Genomic DNA, 25,184 nt, shown 5'->3' with positions numbered 1-25,184 from the left:
ACTGGTTCTGTGTATGCCCTGGCATACAATGGCCTAAGTCCCCTCTCAGACCTCCTTCTATTAGACACACCGAGCCTGAAGTAAGATGTCCCCACCAGGATATAAAGACACCAGTGTGTACTGATTGATAGGACAGTTGTGTGATTTAGTTATAAGAAGCCAACCAGGCTGAGGCAGGAGAATCACTTGAACCAGGGAGTCAGAGGTTGCAGTGAGCCAAGATCACGCCACTGCACTCCAGCTGGCAACAGAGAGAGACTCTCTCCAAAACAAAAGAAGCCAACCAATTACTCAGACGGCCAGTTGAGTTTTTAAAATGTATTTGCTGAATTGAATGGTTGTCTCTTCATGTAAGTTTTAGAAATCTATTATGGTGACTTCATCTCTCTGAAGGAAATAAAATGGTTTTGTCACTGGTAATAAGAATCATGTGACTTTTAATGTCTCTGGTTTAAATTCTTTAGCAGAAAGAGCCAAGTCAAACTTTAAGCTCAGTTACAGCAATTATGTTTCCTCTTACTGTTGGCACATTTGCTTTATCCTTTTCCTTTGCTTTTGATTTTATGTTTTGAAAATTTACTATCCTATATGGTATGTTTTTACGTAAATCATTTGCATATTTTTAAGAGCCTTTGTGGAAAAAAGTCTTTAGTTTTTTTCAGGGAAAAGGGACAAATGAATTGGATGAATAAACAGTATACTTTGAGATTTTGACATAAAAAATGTCTATTCTTGGCTGGGCGTGGTGGCTCATGTCTATAATCTCAGCACTTTGGGAGGTGGAGGCAGGTGAATCACCTGAGGTCAGGAGCTTGAGACCAGCCTGGCAAACATGGTGAAACCCTGTCTCTACTAAAAATACAAAAGTTAGCCAGGCGTGGTGGTGCATGCCTGTAATCCCAGCTACTCGAGAGGCTGAGGCAGGAGAATCCCATGAACCCTGGAGGCGGAGGTTGCAGTGAGCTGAGACCACACTACTACACTCCAGCCTGGGTGACAGACTTTGTCTTAAAAAAAAAAAAAAAAAAAGGCCAGGCGCAGTGGCTCACGCCTATAATCCCAGCACTGTGGGAGGCCGAGGCGGGTGGATCATGAGGTCAAGAGATCGAGACCATCCTGGTCAAAAAGGTGAAACCCCGTCTCAACTTAAAATACAAAAATTAGCTGGGCATGGTGGTGCGCACCTGTAGTCCCAGCTACTCGGGAGGCTGAGGCAGGAGAATTGCTTGAACCCAGAAGGCGGAGTTTGCGGTGAGCCGAGATCATGCCATTGCACTCCAGTCTGGGTAACAACAGCGAAACTCCATCTAAAAAAAAAAAAGAAAGAAAGAAAAGAAAAATCTACTCTTTGGCATAAAATATCTTCCTGAGTTACAGATCACTACAAAAATGACTACAGATCTCTCGTTGTATATCCGTATGGACAACACTGAAAAAAGCATCCTTTCCATCAGTTTCCATTGGGAACCATGTTATTAACTCCTGTGGTTTCTGTGTGTGCATGTGTGCATTTCTGTAAAATTCCTCTACATCAGCCTTTTCCACACTATGCACTGAAAAATGACAATGTCAGAATAACCCAAATATCTACCAATGCAAATATCTATTAAAATGGATAAATTTACTATAATATGTCGATACAATAAAATACCACTGAGCAATAAAAATTATCAACTACCAATATATACCACAACACTGATAAACCTCAAAAACATTGTGTATTATGAGGCCAGGTGTGGTGGCTCATGCCTGTAATCTCAACACTTTGGGAAGCTGAGATGAGAGTGAGGGGTTGAGCCCAGGAGTTTGAGACCAGCCTGAGCAACAAAGTGAGACCCTGTTTCTATTTTTAAAAAAATTAAAAATTAGCCAGGCATGGTGGTGAGTGCCTGTGGTCCAACCTACATGGGATCTGAGGCACGGCTCCCTTGAACCCAGTAGGTTTAGACTGCAGTGAGCCATGTTGGCATCACTGAACTCCAGCCTAGGTGACAGAGCAAGACCCTGTCTCAAAAAATACATAAATATATATTGTGTAGTATGAAAAAAAGCCATAGAGGAAAGAGGCATGCTGTTTAATCTACTCCAAGGATAACGACGTTAAGCCATACATGAGGGGTTTGCCCTGATGGCCCAATTACTTCATATTAAGGCCTATCTCCCAAAATTGGGATCCCACAGCTTAAGGACTCAGTCCTATGAGACTGCCACCCACTTCAGATGCCAATCACCTGTCCCAGGTTGTGACCTGTACTTCTGACCAACTGGCTATTAATTGAGGTTACCCTCCTAAATCCGCTAGTTTGCTGGGATGGCTCATAGGACTCAGGGAAATACTTTGCTTACGTTTACCCACTTATTATAAAGGATATTGCAAAGGCTACAAATGAATAGTCAGATGCAAGAGATGCACAGGGGAACGTATGTGGGAAGGAGCATAACTCCATACACCTCCATGTGCTCAGCAACCTGGAAACTCCCAACTCAGCTCTTTTGAGTTTTTATGAAAGCTTCATTATGTAGGCATGATGGATTACATTATTGGCCATTGGTGTTCAGTTCATCCATTAGTTCCTTTTCCCTCACTGAAGGTAGGGGTGGGTAAAACTAAAAGTTATAACTCTCTCTCTCTCTTTTTTTTGATACAGAAGCTGGAGTTGCCCAGGCTGGAGTGTAGTGACACGATCTTGGCTCACTGCAACCTCGGCCTCCTTGGTTCAAAGCTATCCTCCAGCTTCAGCCTCTAGAATAGCTGGGATTATGGGATTACAGGTGCCCATCACCATGCCCAGATAATTTTTGTATTTTTAGTTTTGCCATGTTGGATAGGCTGATCTTGAATTCCTGGCCTCAAGTGATTGGCCTCTCAAAATGCTAGGATTACAGGTGTAAAGTTCTAACTCTCTCTCTCTCTTTTTTTTTTTTTTTTTGAGACAGAGTCTTGCTCTGTTGCCCAGGCTGGAGTGCAGTGTCTCACTGCACTCTCTGCCTTCCTGGTTCAAGCAATTCTCCTGCCTTAGCCTCCCAGTTCGCTGGGATTACAGGTGTCCGCCACCACGCCCAGCTAATTTTTTGCATTTTAGTAGAGATGTGGTTTCACCATGTTGCCCAGGCTGGTGTCAAACTCCTGATTTCGTGATCTACCTGCCTCAGCCTCCCGACGTGCTGAGATTACAGGCGTGAACCACCACGCCCGGCTCTAACTCTCTAATCGCAAGGCCAGTTCACCTGGCAACCAGCTCCATCCTGAGGCTATCCAGGAGTCACCAGTCATCAGCCATCTCCCTAGCACACAAAAGGCACATCATTTTGGAGATTCCAAAAAATTTAGGAGATGTGTGCGGGAAACCAGGATGAAGACCAAATATATATTTCTTATTTTAAATCACAGTATCACAAGGAATATGAGGCACAGAAACGGCTATCCTGTAAGCCTGTCTCAGAACCATCTGGATCATAACATACATCGACTTGCTCTTGGCTTTGAAAATAGTTTCTGTTCTGTTATGACCCTGCCAAAGCCATGCATTAAACACTCTGGTGCAATCTATATTTCTAGTTTTTGGAAATCCCAAGTCCAGCAACAAAAATATCCTTTGAAAAATGCCCATGCCACCTTGTCTTGCACAGAAATGTCATTGCAAGTTTGAGTAGAAAATTATTATTAGTAGTGCCTTGAAATATCTTTAAAAAATGAAGAAAATGAGAATTATAATTATTTTTAACAATTCTGCCATTTAAACTTAAATGGTATTTTAAAAATAAGTAGATTTCCTTAACAGGACCCTGCTCCAAATTTGCTTGGTGATGTGAGAGTGAATTTTCCGCCTAGTTCTGGCATTTCCAGCCGATGGCCCAGCTGACAGGACACGCTCCCATAGCCAGGCTCATAGCCTAACTTCTGGTGTCAGATGCAAATTATGGTGACTTTTGCCTTTACAAAGGGCAAGATCAAGTCCTTAAGTGAGGCTCCCAAAGTACATACAGCACCCTTCCAGACCCAGCTCCACAGCAGCATGGCATGGACAGTACTGGTCTTGTTGGAGGACATTTGTTCTGTAATGCTGGAGTGATTTATACCAGTAGCAAAGAGCTGAAAGTGCTTAGACAGCAATTAAATATAAACATGCTAATTTCTCGACAGGCTAACTATGTAGTTCTCATCCAGAGAAAACTGTCACCCAGTCAACGCTGCAAAGATGATATAATCGGAATTTATGTAGCAGTGATGTGTGGTGACTCATGTAGGTAGAAAGGAAGATTGGGTCATATGTTTAACAAACACGTTTCTATCAAGAATAAAGAATGTTAGGCAGCCTTGACCCATTTCAACTCTTTTCCATGATTCTAATGGGTTATATTTGCAATTATTAGGAGCTTTCCAACTCAAAGGAAATGCTAAACAATTATTTGTAGGTTTTGCTGGGTGCAAAGAGATAAGAATAAAACTTCCCTATTTAGTTTTAGTTACCACCTCTGACTGTCACTGCATGGAGGCACCAGGCAGGCATTGTTTTAGAAAGTGTGGCTGCTCAGCAGGCCCTCTCGGCTCACTAGCTCCTATTTGGGAAGAGCAGAGGGAGGCAGGAGCTACTGAGCTAGCTCTGTGCGAAACTGGGAAAGGAGAGTGGGTCATAATAAGAACTAGAATAATCTCATTTACCACCATGATAAACAGGATGGTGGCAGATACAGTCATGCTGGGGCCATTTCAACACACTCGTAAAAGTCCTTATTTCTGAAGGTCCACATTTGTGAAAGTCCCTGTTGGTGAAGTCCCCAAATGTCTGCATTGGGGAAGACCCATGTTTGTGAAGTTCCATGTTTATGAAGGACCTTCCATGTTTGTGAAGGTCGCATTTTTGAAAGTCCCCATTGGTGAAGGTCCATGTGGTTGAAGATTCGTGTTTGTAAAGGTCCATGTTTCTGAAGGGCCCCATTGGTGAAGGTCCAAGTTTATAAAGGTTCCTGTTGGTGAAGGTCCTTGTTGATGAAGGTCCATGTCTGTGAAGGTCCCCATTGGTGAAGGTCCGTGTTTCTGAAGGTCCTATTGGTGAAGGTTTATGTTTGTGAAGGTCCTTGTTGGCAAAGTTTCATGTTTGTGAAGGTCACTGTTGGTGATGGTCCCTGTTAGTGAAGGTCCTGATTAGCAAAGGTTCATGTTTGTGAAGGTCCCCATTGGTGAAGGTCCCATTGGTGAAGGTCCTCATTGGCGAAGTTCCATGTTTGTGAATGTCCCTGTTTGTGAAGGTCCTCACTGGCAAAAGTTCATGTTTGTGAAGGCCCCTTTGGTGAAGAGCTATGTTTGTGAAGGTCCTCATTGGTGAGGGTTCCTGTTTGTGAAGGTCCTCATTGGCAAAGGTTCATGTTTGTGAAAGTCCCCATTTGTGAAGGTCCCTGTTGGTGAAGGTTCATGTTTTCGAAGGTCCTCATTGGTGAAGGAAGGTACTTGTTAGTGAAGGTCCTCATCAGTGTGCAGGGCAGGAACGGGAAGGGTGATGAACATTCTTCTTTTCATGTGTGCCTATAAGCAGATGTTCATCTACATACTTCCTGGATTTCTTTTTCCCCCAGGGAGATCATATAACAAGAGCCTCTGAGGCACACGGATATATGAGGAAAGAGGAGGGAGATGGAAGGACTCATGGAGCATGCTGCTGTCAGTGCTGTGCTGTCTGTGTGGAGCTGCCTGCCCCAACCAGCACTGAAGTGTATCCAGTATGCAGATTCTTTGAGCAGCACCACGGTGTTTTACATACTTTATATTTTTATAGGTATTTTATGAAGCACTTCAGAAAGCTTTCATGAAGCCCAGGTTTAAGTTGATGACCTTAAATTACATTAAGTCCCAAAAATTATATGAAGAAAATCTATTCTGTCAAGAGGCTGGCCAGAATGATAACTGTAATCTCCATCTGTGCCATCAGCTTCCCAGATGAGCCATGGCCAGGGCCCTTCCTCTAAGCTTCCTGGGACTCCATGGATGCATGGGACTTCTGGGCAGCAGTCCCTCATCTTTCTGTACCACTTCAGCTGCAGTGAGAAGAAGTTAAGGGAACACTGCATATTGGAGCCTCACATAGTTTTCTTTGTCCTGCACTATGCTTTTCAAAAAAGGTAAATAATTGCCAACATGTAAAAATTGAGAAGGTTCACATTAAAAATAGATTCTGGCTTTCAAAAATCACTGAGTTTGGATTCACGCTGTCTTGGATAACAGACATCAACTTCTTTTTTTTTTTTTTCTGAGATGGAATCTTGCTCTTGTCACCCAGGTTGGAGTGCAATGGCACAATCTCGGCTCACTGCAACCTCTGCCTCCTGGGTTCAAATGATTCTCCTGCCTCAGCCTCCTGAGTAGCTGGGATTACAGGCATGCACCACCACTTCCAGCTAATTTTTGTATTTCTAGTAGAGACAGGGTTTCGCCATATGGGCCAGGCTGCTCTCGAACTCCTGAACTCAGGTGATCCGCCCGCCTCAGCCTCCCAAAGTGCTAGGATTACAGGTGTGAGCCACTATGCCCAGCCCAGACAACAGCTTCTAAAAAGTCGTCTATAAATTGATGGATAATGCAACCTTAGATCAAAGAGTTTAATTGCTGACACTGCTTCAGCTATAAGCATTAGCAGAAAGTAAAAAATAGGTACTTTTGAAGGGGTTCAGAGTATGATGCTCCAAAACATGCTGTTGTAGTAAAGGGTTTATTTTGAGCTAAAGACAGTTGAGAAAGAGCAGACACGATGGCGCTGCGAGCGGCGCGGAGCGTGCGGGTGGTGCTCTGCACCCTGCGCGCAGTCCAGTCACCTGCCGCGTCCTGCAGGCCGAGGCCCTGGCAGCTGGGGGCGGGCGCGGCCCGGAAGCTGCGCAAGGGATCTGCTCTGCTTTTGGTGCGTAAATTCACAGAGAAACATGAACGGATAACAACAGAAAATGGTATTGGAACAGTGGGAATCAGCAATTTTGCACAGGAAGCGTTGGGAGATGTTTACTGTAGTCTGACTGACGTTGGGACAAAATTGAATAAACAAGATGAATTTGGTGCTTTGGAAAGTGTGAAAGCTGCTAGTGAACTTTATTCTCCTTTATCAGGAGAAGTCACCGAAATTAATGAAGCTCTTGCAGAAAATCCAGGACTTGTAAACAAATCTTGTTATGAAGATGGTTGGCTGATCAAGATGACACTGAGTAACCCTTTATAACTAGATTAACTTATTAGTGAAGAAGCGTAGGGAAATACATAAAATCTATCGAGGAGTGAAAATGGAACCGCTAAATAAACCAGTTATGATTTAATGCAACCCAGCAGAGTTGTCTTAAATTAGTGGTGGGCAGAAGCCTTAGAACAGCAACTTTTAGCATTACCGATGGGGAAAAAACTGTTCACCCTGCTAATGAAAGCAATGCCCTTTAACTTTCTAATGATTATACATACACATAATACATGTCTTTTCCACAATATCCTATGATTTTTAGACTAGGCTTTAGTATTCAGTATTCATGAAATTATACTTGTTGAAAACTAGTTATAAAAATTACATAATTCAGAGATAATGTTGTTATTCTTAAGCCTTATATGATGTTGTAACTTGTGTACATCCATATTTGGATTTGGGGTGAAATACTTAATGATCTGTCCACTGGAAATAACTGGGAGTGAAGGAGTGTTTGTTGCTTGTACAGTGTCAGATGAAGAACAACACTATCTTAATTTTGCAATACACTGCATTTGCTGGTGCTATTTTGATACAGTGAAACAACAGCTTTGCAGCAAAATAATAAAATACTTCTTCGAAAAAAACAAAAAAGAAAAAAAAAAGCAGACACAGGATGAGCCCTTTGCCCTCCCTCTCTCTGCCGGAAAAGTAAAATGCAAATTCCCCTTGAAAAGGCGCCCCTCCCCCTTCCTGTGCCAAGAGGGGAAGAAAGACCTTAACATTGGAGATGCGATGGCACCCAGAAAGAGTCTAGACAAACAAACCCCCTAACTAGCACTTATTGTCCATTAGCTTCCCTGCAGATTTGCCTCCCTATGATTGGCCAATCCTAGAAACCCAGTTTTTTCCTTTGTCTTGTTACCTCTCTGCAAATGTATTGTCCTTTGTCAGGATGCCACATAAGCCCACAATGTAACCACTCCTTTGAGTTACTCACCTCTGAGTGCCCCGTGTGAATACCCAGTGCTTATGTTAACAAACTTCTCTTCATTTCCTCTTGCTAATCTGTCTAATTTGCAGGACCCCATTCAATGAACCTAAGATGAGTAGAGGAAGAAAAAGAATAGTTTTTCCTTCCCTACAGTTTCTTGTGAAATATTCTTTTGTTGAGCAACTGACTTGGAAATTTTGATACTTCCAGATTAAAGGTATTCCTTATGTGCAAAGAAATCCAGATGATTATTGTTAAAGAAGTGTTAAATGCATTGATTAAATTATGTTGTTTTATAGATCTTATTCATCACATTAAAGGTTTTGAAAGATCGATAAGTGTTCGTTTAGGTAAACAGAGAAGATAGATGTTAATAACAATTCACTTATTAAACGGATTCTGTTATGTTCTTAATTTAAATGTATCTTCTTCAAAATAACCCTTAAGGATCAGAAAATCATAATGCATTAAAAAAGTAATTAAGGGCCAGGCGCAGTGGCTCATGCCTGTAATCCCAGCACTTTGGGAGGTTGAGGCAGGTGGCTCACCTAAGGTTAGGAGTTGGAGACCTGCCTGGCCAATATGGTAAAACCCTGCCTCTACTAAAAATACAAAAAATTAGCTGGTGTGGTGGTGGGCACCTGTAATCCCAGCTACTCGGGAGGCTGAGGCAGGAGAATCACTTAAACCCAGGAGGTGGAGGTTGCAGTGAGTCAAGATCTTGCCATTGCACTCCAGCCTGGGCAAAAAGAGTGAAACTTCATCTAAAAATAACAATAACAATAAAAGTAATTAAGTACCTGCCAAATACCCACCCTTGACTAAGACTGTAGCAGTATTACCTGCTGAAGTTCCAGATCACCAACACGTTTTCACTTGCGTTTTCTTTTCCAGAAACTACTTTGGGGAGATTTAATTTGATATGCCAAATGTATCTTTTCTGGAGAAAAAAATATACACTCGAGTCACTTCAACAGTACATCAGAACAAAGTTTTAGTAAACTGCTAAAATAATAGTTTCTTATTCTGTATTCAGCAAGACTGCAAATAAAACTGTCATTTTAGGGCCGGGCGCAGTGGCTCACGCCTGTAATCCCAGCATTTTGGGAGGCCAAGGCGGGTGGATCACGAGGTCAAGAGATCGAGACCATCCTGGTCAACATGGTGAAACGCTGTCTCTACTAAAAATACAAAAAATTAGCTGGGCATGGTGGCGCGTGCCTGTAATCCCAGCTACTCAGGAGGCTGAGGCAGGAGAATGGCCTGAACCCAGGAGGCGGAGGTTGCAGTGAGCCGATATCATGCCATTGCACTCCAGCCTGGGTAACAAGAGCAAAACTCCATCTCAAAAAAAAAAAAAAAAAAACTGTCATTTTAAAAAATGTAGAAAAGGGGAGAAATTTTGTAGCATCAACTCCTGCTTGCATTTCCAGCCTTCTAGTCTGCCCTACAATTCCAAACTTCCCTGACCTTTAGACTTTGAACCAGTCGATCCTCACAATTGCATGAATCGATTCCCTGAAATAAATCTCTAGGGCCTCGGGAACACAAGAATTTTTGTTTTGTTCACTACTGGGTCCCCAGAGTTTAGAACAGCGCTTGACACATAACAGAGGTTCAGTGAGTGAAGGAATCAAAAGACAACTTTATTTTTAAAAATATGGAAAAGTAGGCCAGGAGTGGTGGCTCATGCCCGTAATCCCAACACTTTGGGAGACTGAGGCGGGTGGATTGCCTGAGGTGAGGAGTTCAAGACCACCCTGGCCAACTTGGTGAAACCTCATCTCTAAAAAAATAAGTAAATAAAAAATAAGGAAAAGTATCTGCTAGATGAAAGCAGATGGGCATGAGATATTACAGAAGAATTCTGTTTATGGGGTGGGGCAGTTGCAAGAGACCCTTCTCCAGCCCTCACTGGGGAGGCAGGCATCCACACAGCCCGCTGGTTGTGCCTTAGGCCCTACTGCTTTCATTCTGTCCGGTGGCGCTTCCAGTCTTGCCTTTCCTTTCCTTTTCTCATATCCACATTCAAGAAGAATAGAACATAAGTGACTTAATAACTGCTGTGGTGGATCTCCCTTCGGGGCCAAACCCGCTGCTGAGAGTATTGGCTGCCAATGGCTCCCTCCTCAGGAATTGCCCTCAGCAGAAAGACGCTGCAATCACTCAAGTCATGCTCCCTTTATGGGGGCCACCTCAGAAAAGCCATCGCAGCTCGGAACACCTCATGTTCCACCTGAGGCTGCTGTTGCACCCACATCACAGCCCAACTCTGCCCCTGTCCTCCTGCCACTCACATTCCTTCACAGGATGATACCCATGAGAATGCCTCAAAGATCCTGGTATGCAAATCTCCTCAAAAACGCTGTTCTAGGGAACCTAAACTGTAATGAGGCTTCTGACACTTCATTTTTTAAAAGAATGTTGCAGAAATATCAAAATGTCACAACCATTATCAGATTTTAATGTGCTAGTCTCAAGATTTTCTCTTAGACATTGATATTTAACTGATACTGACAAAAGGATGTTATTTTTGTTCAATGATGTTCAGTAAATTCATGACACCAAAATAGCAGTCAAGCAATCAATTTAGTAGAAACAAAAATTATAAGATTAATTCTTTTGAAGCATAATTGTCTGTTTTTGAAAGGTACTTACTTAAAATGTATAACCATTGAATTCACTTGTGCTTTGAACAGCCTTAGTTAAGAGGAATCCTGCCTTCGAACACACAGAGAGTTGCTCTTGTCAAAATCCATCTTAAAAAAAAAAAAGAATTGTCAGCCAAAAGATGGGAGAAAAACATGCTAATTCTCTGCTGACCTTGGGAACCAGGCACTCTGGACACATCTGAGTCATTGTGGGCAGGGATTGAAGGGGAGGATGAAGATAGAAAGAAACATCCCCTTTCTGGCCAGGCGTGGTGGCTCATGCCTGTAATCCCAGAGCTTTGGGAGGCCAAGGTGGGCAGATCATGAGGTCAGGAGTTTGAGACCAGCCTGACCAACATGGTGAAACCCCATCTCTACTAAAAATACAGAAAGTTAGCCAGGCGTAGTGACAGGTGCCAGCAATCCCAGCTACTCAGGAGGCCGAGGCAAAATAATCTCTTGAACCCAGGAGGTGGAGGTTGCAGTGAGCCAAGATTGCACCACTGCACTCCAGCCTGGGCAACAGAGCTGTCTCAAAAAAAAAAAAACAAGAAACATTCCCTTTCTGTCCACTCCTGACATTGCCCTCCAGGCAGGCTTGTTGCTTACATGCAATTTCATTTTAGATTCGATTTCTTTCTTTTTCATTTAGTTAATATTTATTAAATTTATCCAACATTCTATGTACTATGTCAGTAATGAGTTTTCAAAGAAACAATTTGAAAATCCTGCCCTTAAAAAACAGGCTTCACCCCATGACTTCAGGACAATCTTTTTAAGTGCATATGAAATGTTTACCATAAATGACAAGAAGCAGGGACATAATCAATAATCAATTATCTACAAATTTCAAAGAATTAGAAACTTACAGTATATTCTTATAGCCACAGTAGAATTAAATTAGAAAACAATAAGATTCTATTTCAATGTCATGCCGTGATCAAAGACAAGGTAGGGATAGGTCAAGGCAGAAAGTGATTTGGCAAAGAAGATGCATTTTTGGTTTCTTTTCTTTCTTTTCTCCGTCCCCAAATCCAGCCTACCCACACCACTCTGGGTGTCCTGAGGAACCCTGGGTCCAGGGTGGGGTCCCTCTCACCTCCCATTCTCAAAGCCACCTGAGAAGCGAACAGTGGGCACCACCAGTCCCAGAGGTGCTTTCCTCAAGATGGAGACTTCTCATCAAGTAGAGGGATGCAGGTTGACAATAGTGTTTCCCATGTCGTTCCTTGAAAAATGTGGCATGAATTTTTGCATTTTTTTAAACCTCGAATCCTTGAAGAAAGTTCCCAGCAAGTCAGTGAGAGCCCTGAACCACTCACAAAATGCAAAGGGAAGCCAAGTGGCAGGAAGTAATTAGCCTGTCAATTATGGGGACAGAGCTATAGTGGGACAGAAGAGGGTCCCTGATATCAGCGAATGAATATAGGCAGAACTGCTGGCTGGAAAAAAATAAAAGTCATTGCCAGTATTTAAAAAAAAGTTCAGTACTTGACTGCCCACAGGAGGCACACGTGAAATAAAAATATGCAAGTAGTGTGGGCACAGTGGCTCACACCTGTAATCCTAGTACTTTGGAAGGCCGAGGTGGGCAGATTGCCTGAGCTCAGGAGTTCAAAACCAGCCTGGGCAACATGGCAAAACCCTGTCTCTACTTAAAGTACAAAAAATTAGCTGGGTGTGGTGGTGCACACCTGTAACCTCAGCTACTCCGGAGGCTGAAGCAGGAGCATCACTTGGACCCGGGAGGCGGAGGTTGCAGTGAGCCAAGATTGTGCCACTGCAATCCAGCCTGGGCGACAGAGCAAGACTCTGTCTCAAAAACAAAACAAAACGCAAGCCTATTAGAAAGTAAGATCATACTGCTGCTGCATACTGAAAGCAACAAGTGTGTTTCTTCTAAAAGTCACTAAGAGACAACATCCACATGGGATGATGCGAAGATTAACCACATGCAATGATACTAAATTTGTCACCTCAAACGCATGACTAGGCAGAAGAATAATGATAACACCTCTATTTCTACCTAGATGAGAGGAGATAAAAAACTGGTATTAAAATTATTCCTCAGAATAACACAATAAAGCAGATTTGATCAGCAGGTAGGAGCTATCAAGAGGGACACTCTCATGGGGATCCCAGACATGTGAAAATTCCAGAGAGCAGACCCAGCGCCATTCTCGCTGCACCTGCCCCAGAACATCAGCTCCACTTGGAATAGGCACTGAGTCTGCTGAGGGTTGGAATGAAAATGTCTTTAATTGTGCCTGACCCACTTCTTATAAATAAGCTTGTTAATGGCCCAGTAGAAGACCAGGATTTCTATGCTGGGTTTTTCTGTTTCTTTCCCTGCCCCACTCCCTCTGTCATCTCCTTCCTACTTTAGCCCCGCCTGAATACACACATTCTTTTCTAGGATTTATTTTTTAACTGCTAATATTATGCCACCCGCAATAAACCAATGCCGAAACGAAAGCAGTGGTATGTCAAAAACGAATTAATAAATTGTCCGACAAGCCCTAACTTCCAAACCATGAAGAGTAAAGATGCAGCTAAATAACATCAAAGCTGCCAGGCATTAAGCAAGGAAAGATGCCCAACAAGATCAATTCAAGGCCATCCTCATAAAGGGAAGTTTGAACTGCCCTGGAATATCATCTATAACTATTTAGACACTGGATTTAAGAATATCCAGGTAGGATTAAGGGGTGTAAATCTTGTGTTGGAGAAATCATGGTTAGGACTAAAACAGGATTGTCTCTCAGAAGCTGAAGTCACAACACACATGTTGCATCTTATCAGAACAATCGACACCAATGAAAGGGAAATGGGCTGAGAGTGCTTTAGACAAAAGGGCCTACAAGTTGCAGTATGGATTTTTCAGAGTTTCAGCCATGTGCACAGTGAAGCTGTTCTGGTCAACTTGAGGTCCACGTATGGGAGCGACCGATGCATCAGCCACAGTAGGACACAGCTCTCGGCTTCCAATCCATAGATGCTTCCTGAGGCCACCATCTGGGAAGGTGCCTTTAATGTGTCTATGCACCCCTCTCCTCCACCCCAGCACAGTCTCCTAAGAACAACAGACTTCCCATATTGAGGGCAGAGAATGTGCTACACAGCAGAACTGTGCTTCTGGTCCTTTATTCACTCAGAATTTAAAAATTAGGGCCAGGCATGGAGGCTCGTACCTGTAATCCCAGCACTTTGGGAGGTCAAGATGGGTGGATCACCTGAGGTCAGGAGTCAGAGACCAGCCTGACCAACATGATGAAATCCCATCTCAGCTAAAAATACAAAAATTATCCAGGCATGGTGGTGTGTGCGAGTAGTCCCAGCTACTCGGGAGGCTGAGACAGGAGAATTGCTTAAATCCAGGTGGTGGAGGTTGCAGTGAGCCAAGATCATGCCACTACATTCCAGCCTGGGTGACAGAGTGAGACTCGATCTCAAAAAAAAAAAAAAATTAGTGTTTGGGATTGTATATCAGTCTCTTGAGAATTTTATTAACTTGAGTTTATAGTTAATAAACTATATTATGGAAAATAATTGTGGACACTAGGCAGAAGTAGAGACCTTGCTAAGGTGGCAATGTCTGGGAGAAAGCTCCCTGGCCAGCAGGCATCCTCCCTGACATCACAGTGAGGTCAAAGCTTCAATACTGAAGTTTGTTCAAAATGGACCAGGGAGTCTGGGATCAGCGCACCAGCAACACACCAAAGGCCTTCTCTGCATGTCGTTTTCCACTGGAAAACATTTTCTCCAAAGCAAAAATTCCTTGAATGTTTTCGTCTCATCTTTATATAAAACTTTTTCTCAATCAAACAATAGACATTTCATGAAAGTCTAGGTACATTCAACAAGAAAAAAAATGTGATTTAATTTAACTCACAAAATTTCATTTTTAACCCAAAGCTACATGACACGAAAGTTCTGCCAGACATTTTGGGTTGGGTTAGCCTGACTAAAAGTTGGCATCACACTGGGGATTTTGATCCCTGTTCTTCAGCATCTTGACCTGTGACCATGCTGTACAACTCTCATGAAAGAAGTCCCTTCTTATGAGAAGAGACCTCTTGGCTTAGATCTCACAGTGGTGATGTTCTAGCTGATGGGAAGATATCGGCAGGCCAGTCTTGATATAGGTGTGGTCAGAGCAACAGGCTGGGTGAAGAGCTGATGTCCGCAGACCAGCAAGCTGGGACAGCCACACATCTGTAAGGAAGGGGCAGCAGGGTCGTGGGCCCAGAATGAACATCTTTCAGAGGGAAAGGTTAGCCCTAGTGCAGTGGTTAACAGCTCCAAAGCTATCACAGCTGACAGCTTACTTCAAAAGCCACAGCCCCGCATCTAGACTTCTGCTTCCCCTCAGGAGGAATGGGAAGATGGAAGAGATTGTGTTGCACCCGCTGCCTATCTCCAGGGGATAAAATTTGAAGACAAACATCTCCTTCGGAATTACAAACCAAAAACGAAACATTTATTATAGCAGGAAGACCCCCCCATTCCCTTTGAAAAGATTGTAATATATGTTATGGAAAATTATCAAAATTATAGTTTAACTCACTTCAAGGTGCAAGTAGTAATATCGCAAAATACATGGCATGAACGAACATGTGTGATGAGAGCATTCATCTCATAGTTCTATCAAGGTAAGCTGTAGCGTCAGTCTGTAGTGAAAAGCAAAGAGCTTGCTCAAATAGTGATCAGAGTTTCCGCCACTTCCTAGCTCTCTATTTATCTAAAAAGCTTTCTTTTTTCATTAAATTTTTAACATGTACAAAGCAGTTCTTCCAGACACTTTTCTTTAAAAATGGCTATATTACCCATTTTGTTCTTTTAACTGGGGGCCGGCACAGTGGCTCACACCTGTAATCCCAGCTCTTTGGGAGGCCGAGACAGGCTGATCACTTGAGCTCAGGAGTTTAAGACCAGCTTGGGCAACATGGTGAAACCCCGTTTCTACTAAAAATACAAAAAGTTAATCTGGCATGTTTCGTGCCTGTTGTCCAACCTACTTGGGAGGCTGAGGTGAGAGAATCACCTGAGACCTGGAGGTCGAGGCTGCAGTGAGCTGACATCATGGAACTGCACTCCAGACTGGGCAACCAGAGTGAGAAAAAGTGTGTGCGTGTGTGTGTGTGTGTGTGTGTGTGACACACTGACAAACTACAGATCTCTCATTCCTCAAGGTGTAATGCTGAGTGTTTTATTAGAAAACTAGTTTGCGTTAAGTGAAAAATAATCCCACTAGACAAGGCTCCGACGAAACTGCATTCAAGGGGCTACCTTCAGCTCCAGATGCTAGGGCTTCAGTGGGTGCTGCGACAGGCACACCCTTGGTAGAGAGCAGCGCTCAAGCGCAGGAACCTGAAGCCAGGATGTCTCAGTGTGGCCGAAAAGACCAAGGTGATTACGGCTAGAGAATACAAAACTTCAATATTTGCTTTTCATTCTTCAAGAATGTGTCACAGAGAATTAGGTGTGTTCTTTAACTTCACTCTTGGCCTCAGGGATGAGACTAGTAAGTAGAAATAGGAGAAGAGAACGAATATTTCTCATGCATCTTCAGTGCACCTGGAAATGCTCTCAGGCAATCCTCCCATAATTGGCCCCATTTTGCAGAAAAAGAAGTTGAGGAACAAGAGGATTAAGAATTCACATTTTTCTGAGTTAGTTACACAGTCACCTCATGGCAAGGTGTATCTTCAAGGAAGAGGAAATTGATGCCCCAACCCACAGGGAAGTCAGGGCAGGGTCTTACACCTGGAGGAGTCCTGCTCAGATGCTCCCTTTGGACTTGAGTGAAGGGCAGATAGCTAGAAAGCAGAGAAGATGGGAAGCCAGGAGACCAGCCCCGCACAGGCCATGTGGAGGCTGGAGCCGACAGAGACCTGGGCCAGGCCAGAGGCAATCAGACAGCAGAGAAACCAGGCTCCAGAGGGGCCCAGGAGGTGAGTCTGTACAGCGGCTGCCTCACCGGTCAGAGTGTGAGATGGTGCCAAGGTCACATGCCTGCTGTGCAATAGACAAACACACCCACAGCGGGGCTGCAGCAGAGGAAGAGTTTCGTAATCAGAAGTGCTCAGTGAGGAAGGAGGGGTAATTCTCAAGCTTCATATCCATTTCATTGAGGGATTCTGGGCAAAGGTTTTTAAAAGGATTTGTGGAGGGCGAGGGGCTGGGAAATTTGGATGGTCAGCTGGTCGGGATGAAATCATCAGGATGTGGAAACTGCATTCCTTCCTGAGCCAGCTTCTTTCTAGGCCCTCCACACCAGCTGGTGTCTGTCGCTAAGCAGAACCCGCAGCTCCAACAGAAAGCCAATGGCCTCACAGAGTCTCAGACTTTATCCACAGAACAGCAACCCAGAAGCAGGCCAAAGGGCAAACTGACTAATGATGGCTGTTCAAGCCTAGTTGGATTTTATTTTCCTTTTTCTTAATTCATTTTACAAAATTGAGGGGGGTGGGAGGCAGTTTCAATATGAGGAATACAGAAGAGAAAAGAGATGTTCTAATCATCAGAAAGTTCATGTAAGATAGCCCGTCCCAAACTATTGATCAGAAATCAAACAGGAGCTGGCAGCAAACAGAGATCACTGGAACCGAAGAAAATAGATTGTTAATCAAAATTTCTATTTTTCCATCTGTCTGGCTTTGTTGAAAGGAAATGTCCTCAGCACTGGAGCCTTTTCTCTAAGTCATCTAGCCATTGTGGGCATCTGCTTTCTGTTAGTGGCAGCACTAAAACGATCGTAATAGTGTATTGGTCATCATCATGGACAGTTTAGAGCAGAAGACAGCAAACTAGAGCCCACCATGTCTTATGCAGCCTATAAGCTGAGAATAGGTTTTTTTACATTTTTCAATGCCGGGAGGGGGGTGGGTAAGGGGCACAGGGAAAAGAAGAATATTTAGTGATATGTGAAAAGTATGTGAGGTTCAAGTTTTGGTGTCTGTAATAAATGTCCAAAATAAAGTTTTATTGGAACACAGCCATGCTCATTCATTCAGGACTGGTCCAGGGCTGTCTTCTCACTGTAATAACAAGGTCGAGTAGTTGTGATAGAGGTTTGCAAAGCTTAAAATATGTACTATCTGGGCTGTCTTCCCACTATAATAACAAGGTTGAGTAGTTGTGATAGAGGTTTGCAAAGCTCAAAATATTTACTATCTGGTCCTTCATGGAAAAAATTTGCTGACTTGTGATTGAGAGAATAAAGTATGTGCGTGTTTTTCATTCATTCCTTGCTTACTATTTGATATGGCTGACTACAAAAACATGTTTAAGTTTATTAAAGGCATTTAGAAAAGAGAGAGAGCAATCAGAACCACACAAAGTGGCTTTTCCAAAGAAGGTATTTGTCAAATAAATGACAACATGAGCAAATTCCCAAAACTGATTAGAATTTCATACCCTTCAAAGAAACGAGAATTTTAAATATGCTTTGAGATTTAGAAAACAGGCTCATATTTACACTATGTTTAACACAGAAAAATTGGACAGAAGAATCAAAATGGTAACTAAAATGGAAAGGTTTCCATTCATATCATATTAATGGAGCTGTGATTGTCCACTTGGCTGATAGCTAAACAATGTCTGCATGGGGTGAGGTGAGGTTCACATGATAAAATCTTGTAGCAAATGTGAAAATTACAATGGGCATCCTCATAATCTGGACACCTGACAGTCCCTGTGGCTGGTAAGCTCTTTGGGCCTGATATGCCCTGGGCACTCTTCTAAGCACCTGGCATGCATTATCTCAGGACGATTCCATTTGGAATTAGTGACTTATCTTTATATCACCCTGCCAATTTATTTCTTCTTAAAGGGTTTGAGTTTTTTGTTGTTGTTATTGTCTTTGTTTGTTTGTCTGTTTTTTGACAGAGTCTCACTCTTTGTTGCCCAGGCAGGAGTGCAATGGCGTGATCTTGGCTCATTGCAACCTCTGCCTCCTGGGTTCAAGTGGCTCTCCTGCCTCAACCTCCCGAATAGCTGAGATTACAGGTGCCTATGATCACACCCGGCTGATTCTTTTGTACTTTCAGTAGAGATGAGGTTTTACCACGTTGGTCAGGCTGGTCTCAAACTCCTGAGCTCAAGTGTTCTGCCTGTCTCAGCCTCTCGAAGTGCTGAGATTACAGGCATGAGCCACCATGCCCAGCATCCACATCTAAGAGTTTCTAAATGGTCAACATTTTTGTATTTTTAATAGAGACAGGGTTTCACTGTGTTGGCCAGGATGGTCTCAAACTCCTGACCTCAAGTGATCTTCCTGCCTCAGCCTCCCAAAGTGCTGGGGTTACAAGGGTTTGGCTTATTAAAAAAAATATTTAAACAAACAGAGAATTGATGTGGAATGGTAAAAATGCAAAATACATAGAGCCTGCAAAGTCAAAATAAAAATATAGACCAGAATATCTAAATGTAATGTTTCATTTGGGAAGAGAGAATCGCAATTCGGGGCATACACACAGATCAGGTAGTCTCCGGTATGCTCTGCAATGTTATGTATTGCTGGTTGAGAAAGTTCACTGGCACTGGGAAGCTTCCGGGGAGCTGGCAAGCTCTGATTGTTGAGCAATGGCAGTGGAAAAAATTAGTCTAAGAGTTGCAGCAAATTATCTCAGAAGCTAGAGATAAAACTGGTTTCAGATTTCAACAAGCAGTTCCAGCAGCCAGACTTGCAGAGAATGACACCCTTGGAGCAATGTTTTGATCCCTGAGTGCTCTTCCCCCCGGCTTCTTCTCTCTGGATGACCCAGTTCGGATAATCAACCCTCACAGGCTTAAGATAATGTTGACATGACAGCCTGAACTTTACTCCTGGTCCATGGGAGGCCCCGAACACCATTTTGATGAGGATAGATTGGTTTTAAATGCAGGCAAGGAGGGAATGAGGTCACTCAGTGGATTTTCACAATGGTTTTCTGAAGTTTCAATGCTGCTCCCTGACCTGGTGCCCCACGGCAGGTGAGCGCGGCTGGCAGGCAGGCAAAGTGGTTTAAGATTCCTGGTTTCTTCAGTGACTTATCTTTAATGCTTTTTACTAAAGTAGAAGCTTGATGCTTCTCAAGGAACCTGTGACCCCAGTTCTTTCCCTGCAATCATGTTTTCTTACTTGTATTTTCAGTCACTACGGAGTGCGTCCCCTCCTAGGTGCAGACTCCACGATGGGAGGGGAGCGTCTGCTGGCGTAGAAAGCCAGCTTGAAGCATGTTGCATATAGTTTGAGTGACACAGGATATAAAGGGGAAATTCTCAGTCCCCATCCAGAAACAAGACTGTTGAATGCTTCATCCTTTCCCCTGGTGCCATGAGAACAGGTACCTGGACAGGAGGACACTTACTCTGAAGGACTGAAGAATTCATCTGGAAAAGTCCTTTCAACCCAGGGTTCTTGTCCCACCTCAGCACACACAGCAATTTGAACAAGCCCCACCCTCTGGCTTGTTGGTGGGCCCTGGGGGCCCTGTTGGTGGCAGGCACAGCCAAGAACCCAGCTTTCCTATTCCTAAACTGTGAGAGATTTTGAATTATCCCTCCCTCTCTCAGTTGGTACAACAATTCAGATAAGAGCTCGCTAGAATATAGAAAATAGTGACAGCACCAAATGCTAGTGAAGACACTGGGAAAACAGATTATTCATACACTGCCGATGGGCAGGCAAAGTGGGGCAGCCACTCAGGATAGTTTTGGCCAAGTTTTTTGGCAGTTTCTCACAAAACTGAACCTGCAACTGATCCCCAAACAAGCAAGTAAACTCTGTGGTATTTATCCCAGAAACATGAAGATTTATGTTCATACAAAAACCTATATGTGGCCAAGTTTACTGGCTCACACCTGTAATCCCAGCCCTTTGGGGGGCCGAGTTGGCTGGATCACTTGAGATCAGGAGTTCGAGACCAACCTGGCCAACATGGCCCGTCTCTGCTAAAAATATAAAAATTAGCTGAGTGGTGGTGGGTGCCTATAATCCCAGCTACTTGGGAGACTGAGACACGAGAATCACTTGAACCCGGGAGGTGGAGGTTGCAGTGAGCTGAGATGGTACCACTGCACTCCAGCCTGGAAGACAGAGTGAGACTCTGTCTCAAAAAAACAGCCTATATGTGAATGCTCAAAGCAGCTTTATTTGTAACAACCAAAAACTAGAAGCAAACATGAGGCTTCTCAGTGGCTGAGTGATTAAACAAGCTCTGGTTGGTATATCTGTATCATGGAATACTTCTCAGCAATCAAAAAAACTATTCACGCAAGAACTTGGATGAATCGCAAGGCAGTTATATTGAGTGTAAAAAAAAAAAAAGCCAAAAGGTAACATACTATTTGATTGTTCATATATCATTCTTGAAATTACAAAATAAAAAAAGAAAAAAATTACAAAATTATAGAAATGGGAAATAATCTAGTGAAGATCAGTGATTGCCCATGGTTAGGGTTGGGATGGGAAAGTCAGAGGCCAAAAAAGATTAACCTGAGGGATCCCTGGAGTGCTGGAAATGTTCTTTATCTTGACTATGCCAACATCAATATCCTACTGTGATACTGTCCTACAGTTTTACAAGATGTTACTTAGTGACTGCGTTAAGGAAGATTGCCTGTGGTTCAAAGGCAGGAATTTCCCAGCACCACACCTCCATCCAGCACCCTCATCCGGGAATGTAAAGTTCTTCGTCTAACTTTCCCGAGCACCAACTAGGTAAAAATTGTTCAGAAAGCCCGTCAAAAGCCCTGGGAGGAGGGGCTCTGTTGCGGACCCAAGCAACCAATCCGGGATCAGAGTTGAAGATCAATCACTCCAGAGGAAATTTGAAAGAACTCCTCTCATTGGACGAGAACATGAATGGGGCAGGAATACCTCTGGGGTTAAAATCCCCCTGCCCTTTACCTATATGGATTTCCCTCTCTGGGAATCTGGGAACCCCTCCCACAACAGTATGGAAGCTCTCCTCTCCTCTTCTCTTCTCTTCTCTTCTCTTCTCTTCTCTTCTCTTCTCTTCTCTTCTCTTCTCTTCTCTTCTCTTCTCTCTCTCTCTCTCTCTCTCTCTCTCTCTCTCTCTCTCTCTTTGCCTAATAACTTATCTCTGCTAAACTCTTTAGTTCAATATTTATTTAAACGGTAAGCTCACCACGTTGCCAGGGCCCCTTCCCCATTCCTGGGGCAAGTGAGACCAAGAACCTAGGCACGTTGGGCACATCCAAACATGGAGGGAGCTGAGCCCCTGCGTCCCGTTGTCCCACAACCGAGTTACATTACCATTAGGAGAAATGCAATGAAGGATACTCAGGATCTCTCTATATTATTTCTTAAAACTGCATGTGAGTATACAATTTTCTCTGAATAAAAGGTTAATTTTCTAAAAATACTATGTGATTATGAGTTTCACTTCATTCTTGTTGTTTTATATATCCCAGCACAACACACATTTATATTTGCTTGACCCCATAAGTATCTGAATTTCTGAACTCTTCTGAATGACAATTCAACAGCCAAATGATTAATTAACCACTGAAAAGATGTTAGCTTCTTGTTTTTTGTCAAAAGGATTTATCTCTTTTATCCATTTCACATGACTGAATCATTCCCCCATATACATATCGCTGAGAAGTACTGTATAATTTTTTATTTTTATTTTTTTTTGAGATGAAGTTTCACCCTTGTTCCCTAGGCTGGAGTGCAATGGCAAGATCTCAAGTCACACAACCTCCACCTCCCAAGTTCAAGTGATTCTCCTGTCTCAGCCTCCCAAGTAGCTGGGATTACAGGTGCCCACCAACACAGGCAGCTAATTTTTGAATTTTTTCACCATATTGGCCAGGGTGATCTTGAACTCCTGACCTCAGGTGGTCCACCCATCTTGGACTCCCAAAGTGCTGGGATTATAGGTGTGAGCCACCATGCCCGGCCCTAAATTTTTTTAGAAGTTATATATAAGTAACATTTGTGATACGAAATTGGGATTCCAAAATGGCTTTCACTGAACATTTTATTATAGAATGACTAAATGGAAGAAGTAGATGGTACCATGGCCATGAGACCCAAAGGATGGGAGAAAGACTGTTGCTTATATGAAGGAATGACAGTAAATGAGATATTTCAGGTGGACAAGATTGCGTAAAATGATGAAGCCTATCATTTGCAAGCAAGTACAACTAGAATCAAGCACTGAACAGTCTATAGGATCACATATAAAGACTATAAAGAATAAAAGCTAAGTCTGAAAGCATAAAGTGCTATCTTTAATTTTCATCTTTCCTACAGAACATAAAAGACCCAAATCAAAAATTAAATCCACAGCCAGTGAATCAAGCGAGCCATCTCTGCAGCTGAATAGGCCTTAGGTGATCTTGGTGAGTAACAAATGAATAATGAAACACTCGAAAGGCTAAGACATTTGTATAATTATGGAACCTGCTGAGGAAGGAGCAGCTGTAATGAAAGCCACAGGGAAATGCAACGCAGAGTGTTCTGGGTAACCCCCTAATCACACTTTTTAACGAGAGAAAAGTTCTTTCAGGCATGTACCTTTCATTCTTCTAGAAACTAAATGCTGACTTTCCCACTAGAAAATTATTTAAATCAATAAATGTGTTCTGGAATTTGTCTTTATTTATGTAGAAAGACAAATCAAGGATAAATAATCCAGAAAAATAATTAAGTTCCATTGTTATTCATAACAACCTTATTCCTTGTCCTGAACTCAAAGCACTTTATGATCTGATACATTATTGTACTCTCCAGGACAGACTCAACTTCCACTCAGTGCTCGGCAAGACAACAGCCAATGGCCTTGGACAGCCCAGCTGCTGAGGTTTGGTCTCCTACAGCCCCCATCTGCCATCTCATCATCAGAGTCATTTGAACCAGAGCAACTCCATCTTGAATAGGGGCTGGTTAAAATAAGGCTGAGATCTGCTGGGCTGCACTCCCAGGAGATTAAGCATTCTAGTCACAGGATGAGATAGGAGGTTGGCACAAGATACAAGTCACAAAGACCTTGCTGATAAAAGGTTGTGATAAAGAAGCCAGCCAATGCCACCAAAACCAAAATGGTGATGAAAGTGCCCTCTGGTTGTCCTTAGTGCTCATTATATGATAATTATAATACTTTAGCATGTTAAAAGACACTCCCACCAGCACCATCACAGTTTACAAATACCATGGCAACATCTGGAAGTTACCCTATATGGTCTAAAAAGGGGAGAAACTCTCAGTTCCAGGAATTCCCCACCTCTTTTTCCCAAAACTCAAAAACAACCCACCCCTTGTTTAGCATATAATCAAGAAATGACCGTAAAAATAGCCTACCAGCAGTCCTCGGGGCTGCTCCGTCAATGGAGTCGCCATTCTTTTATTCCTTTACTTTCTTAATAAACTTACTTTCACTTTATGGACTCACCCCAAATTTTTTCTTGCACAAGATCCAATAACTCTCTCTTGGGGTCTGGATCAGGACCCCTTTCAGGGCACATCATCACCATTCAGGAGGGTCAGTCCATTCACATTTCCAGTCCCCACTCCAACTGGCTGCCAGCCAGAAAAGAGCTCCCAATGTCTCACGTCTTTCCTGACTTCTTACCTCCTCCATGAAAACCATTTTAACCGATAGGAAACAATACCATAAAACTTATTGCCATCTCCTCTGCACCTCACCCCAACATTTCCCGTATCTTTATCTTTATCCCTGCTGAAAAAAACTTATATATATATATATATATTGGTTGAGATGGCATGTGCCTCTAGTCCCAGCTACTTGGGAGGCTGAGGTGGGAGGATCTCTTGAGACCAAGAGTTTGCAGCTGCAGTGAGCTATGACTGTGCCACTGCTCTCCAGCCTGGATGGCAGAGCAAGACCCCATATCTAAAAAATAAATAAACTAAAAGTTAAAAAAAAAAAGTGGTGTAAAACAACATCCATTTTATTGTGCTGTAAGAAAAAAAGAAGAAAACAAACTTTTTATCTGAGGAATATGAGCCCCTTTAAATGATCAGTCCCAGAGAGGTGCTAGAATGAAATAGCAGTAATGTCTCTCCCCCATGAGCTAAATAGTTATGTTTTGAAGTCAGTTGCTATGTGGACTCTAGACTAACTGATGCCAAGTAGCCATAAAATGCCATACAGTCAGCCGGGCATGGTGGTTCACCCTGTAATCCCAGCACTTTGAGAGGCTGAGGCAGGCAGGTCATGAGGTCAGGAGATTGAGACCATTCTGGCCAACATAATGACACCCTGTCTCTACACAAAATACAAAATTCTGTAGCCCCAGCTACTTGGGAGCCTGAGTCAGGGGAATCGCTTGAGCCCAGCTGAATGTATGGCCATGGTTGAGATCATGCCACTGCACTCCAGCCTGGCAACAGAGTGAGACTCCATCTCA

The 25,184-nt window shown here is 43.1% G+C and overlaps 1 long non-coding RNA gene and 1 pseudogene across 2 annotated transcripts in view; both read left to right on the top strand.

Moving 5' to 3' along the window:
- The window catches only part of LOC118153653 (uncharacterized), a 29,016-nt gene extending 4,550 nt beyond the window's left edge, over positions 1-24,466 (top strand). The window contains exons 2-3 of the long non-coding RNA XR_004743055.3: positions 23,068-23,156; positions 23,548-24,466. This is a non-coding gene — a long non-coding RNA (uncharacterized LOC118153653). The remainder of the gene's footprint in view (positions 1-23,067; positions 23,157-23,547) is intronic.
- Positions 3,724-14,357, top strand: LOC100406768 (glycine cleavage system H protein, mitochondrial pseudogene; annotated as a pseudogene). The gene has a single exon (XR_013525948.1). The product of XR_013525948.1 is annotated as a glycine cleavage system H protein, mitochondrial pseudogene (transcript).
- Positions 24,467-25,184: the final 718 nt, after the last annotated feature.

Source organism: Callithrix jacchus, chromosome 1 (genome assembly GCF_049354715.1).
Source record: "Callithrix jacchus isolate 240 chromosome 1, calJac240_pri, whole genome shotgun sequence".
Classification (NCBI taxonomy): domain Eukaryota; kingdom Metazoa; phylum Chordata; class Mammalia; order Primates; family Cebidae; genus Callithrix; species Callithrix jacchus.
The sequence above is the reverse complement of the archived record's forward strand: the minus strand, read 5'-3'. Positions and strand labels throughout refer to the sequence as shown.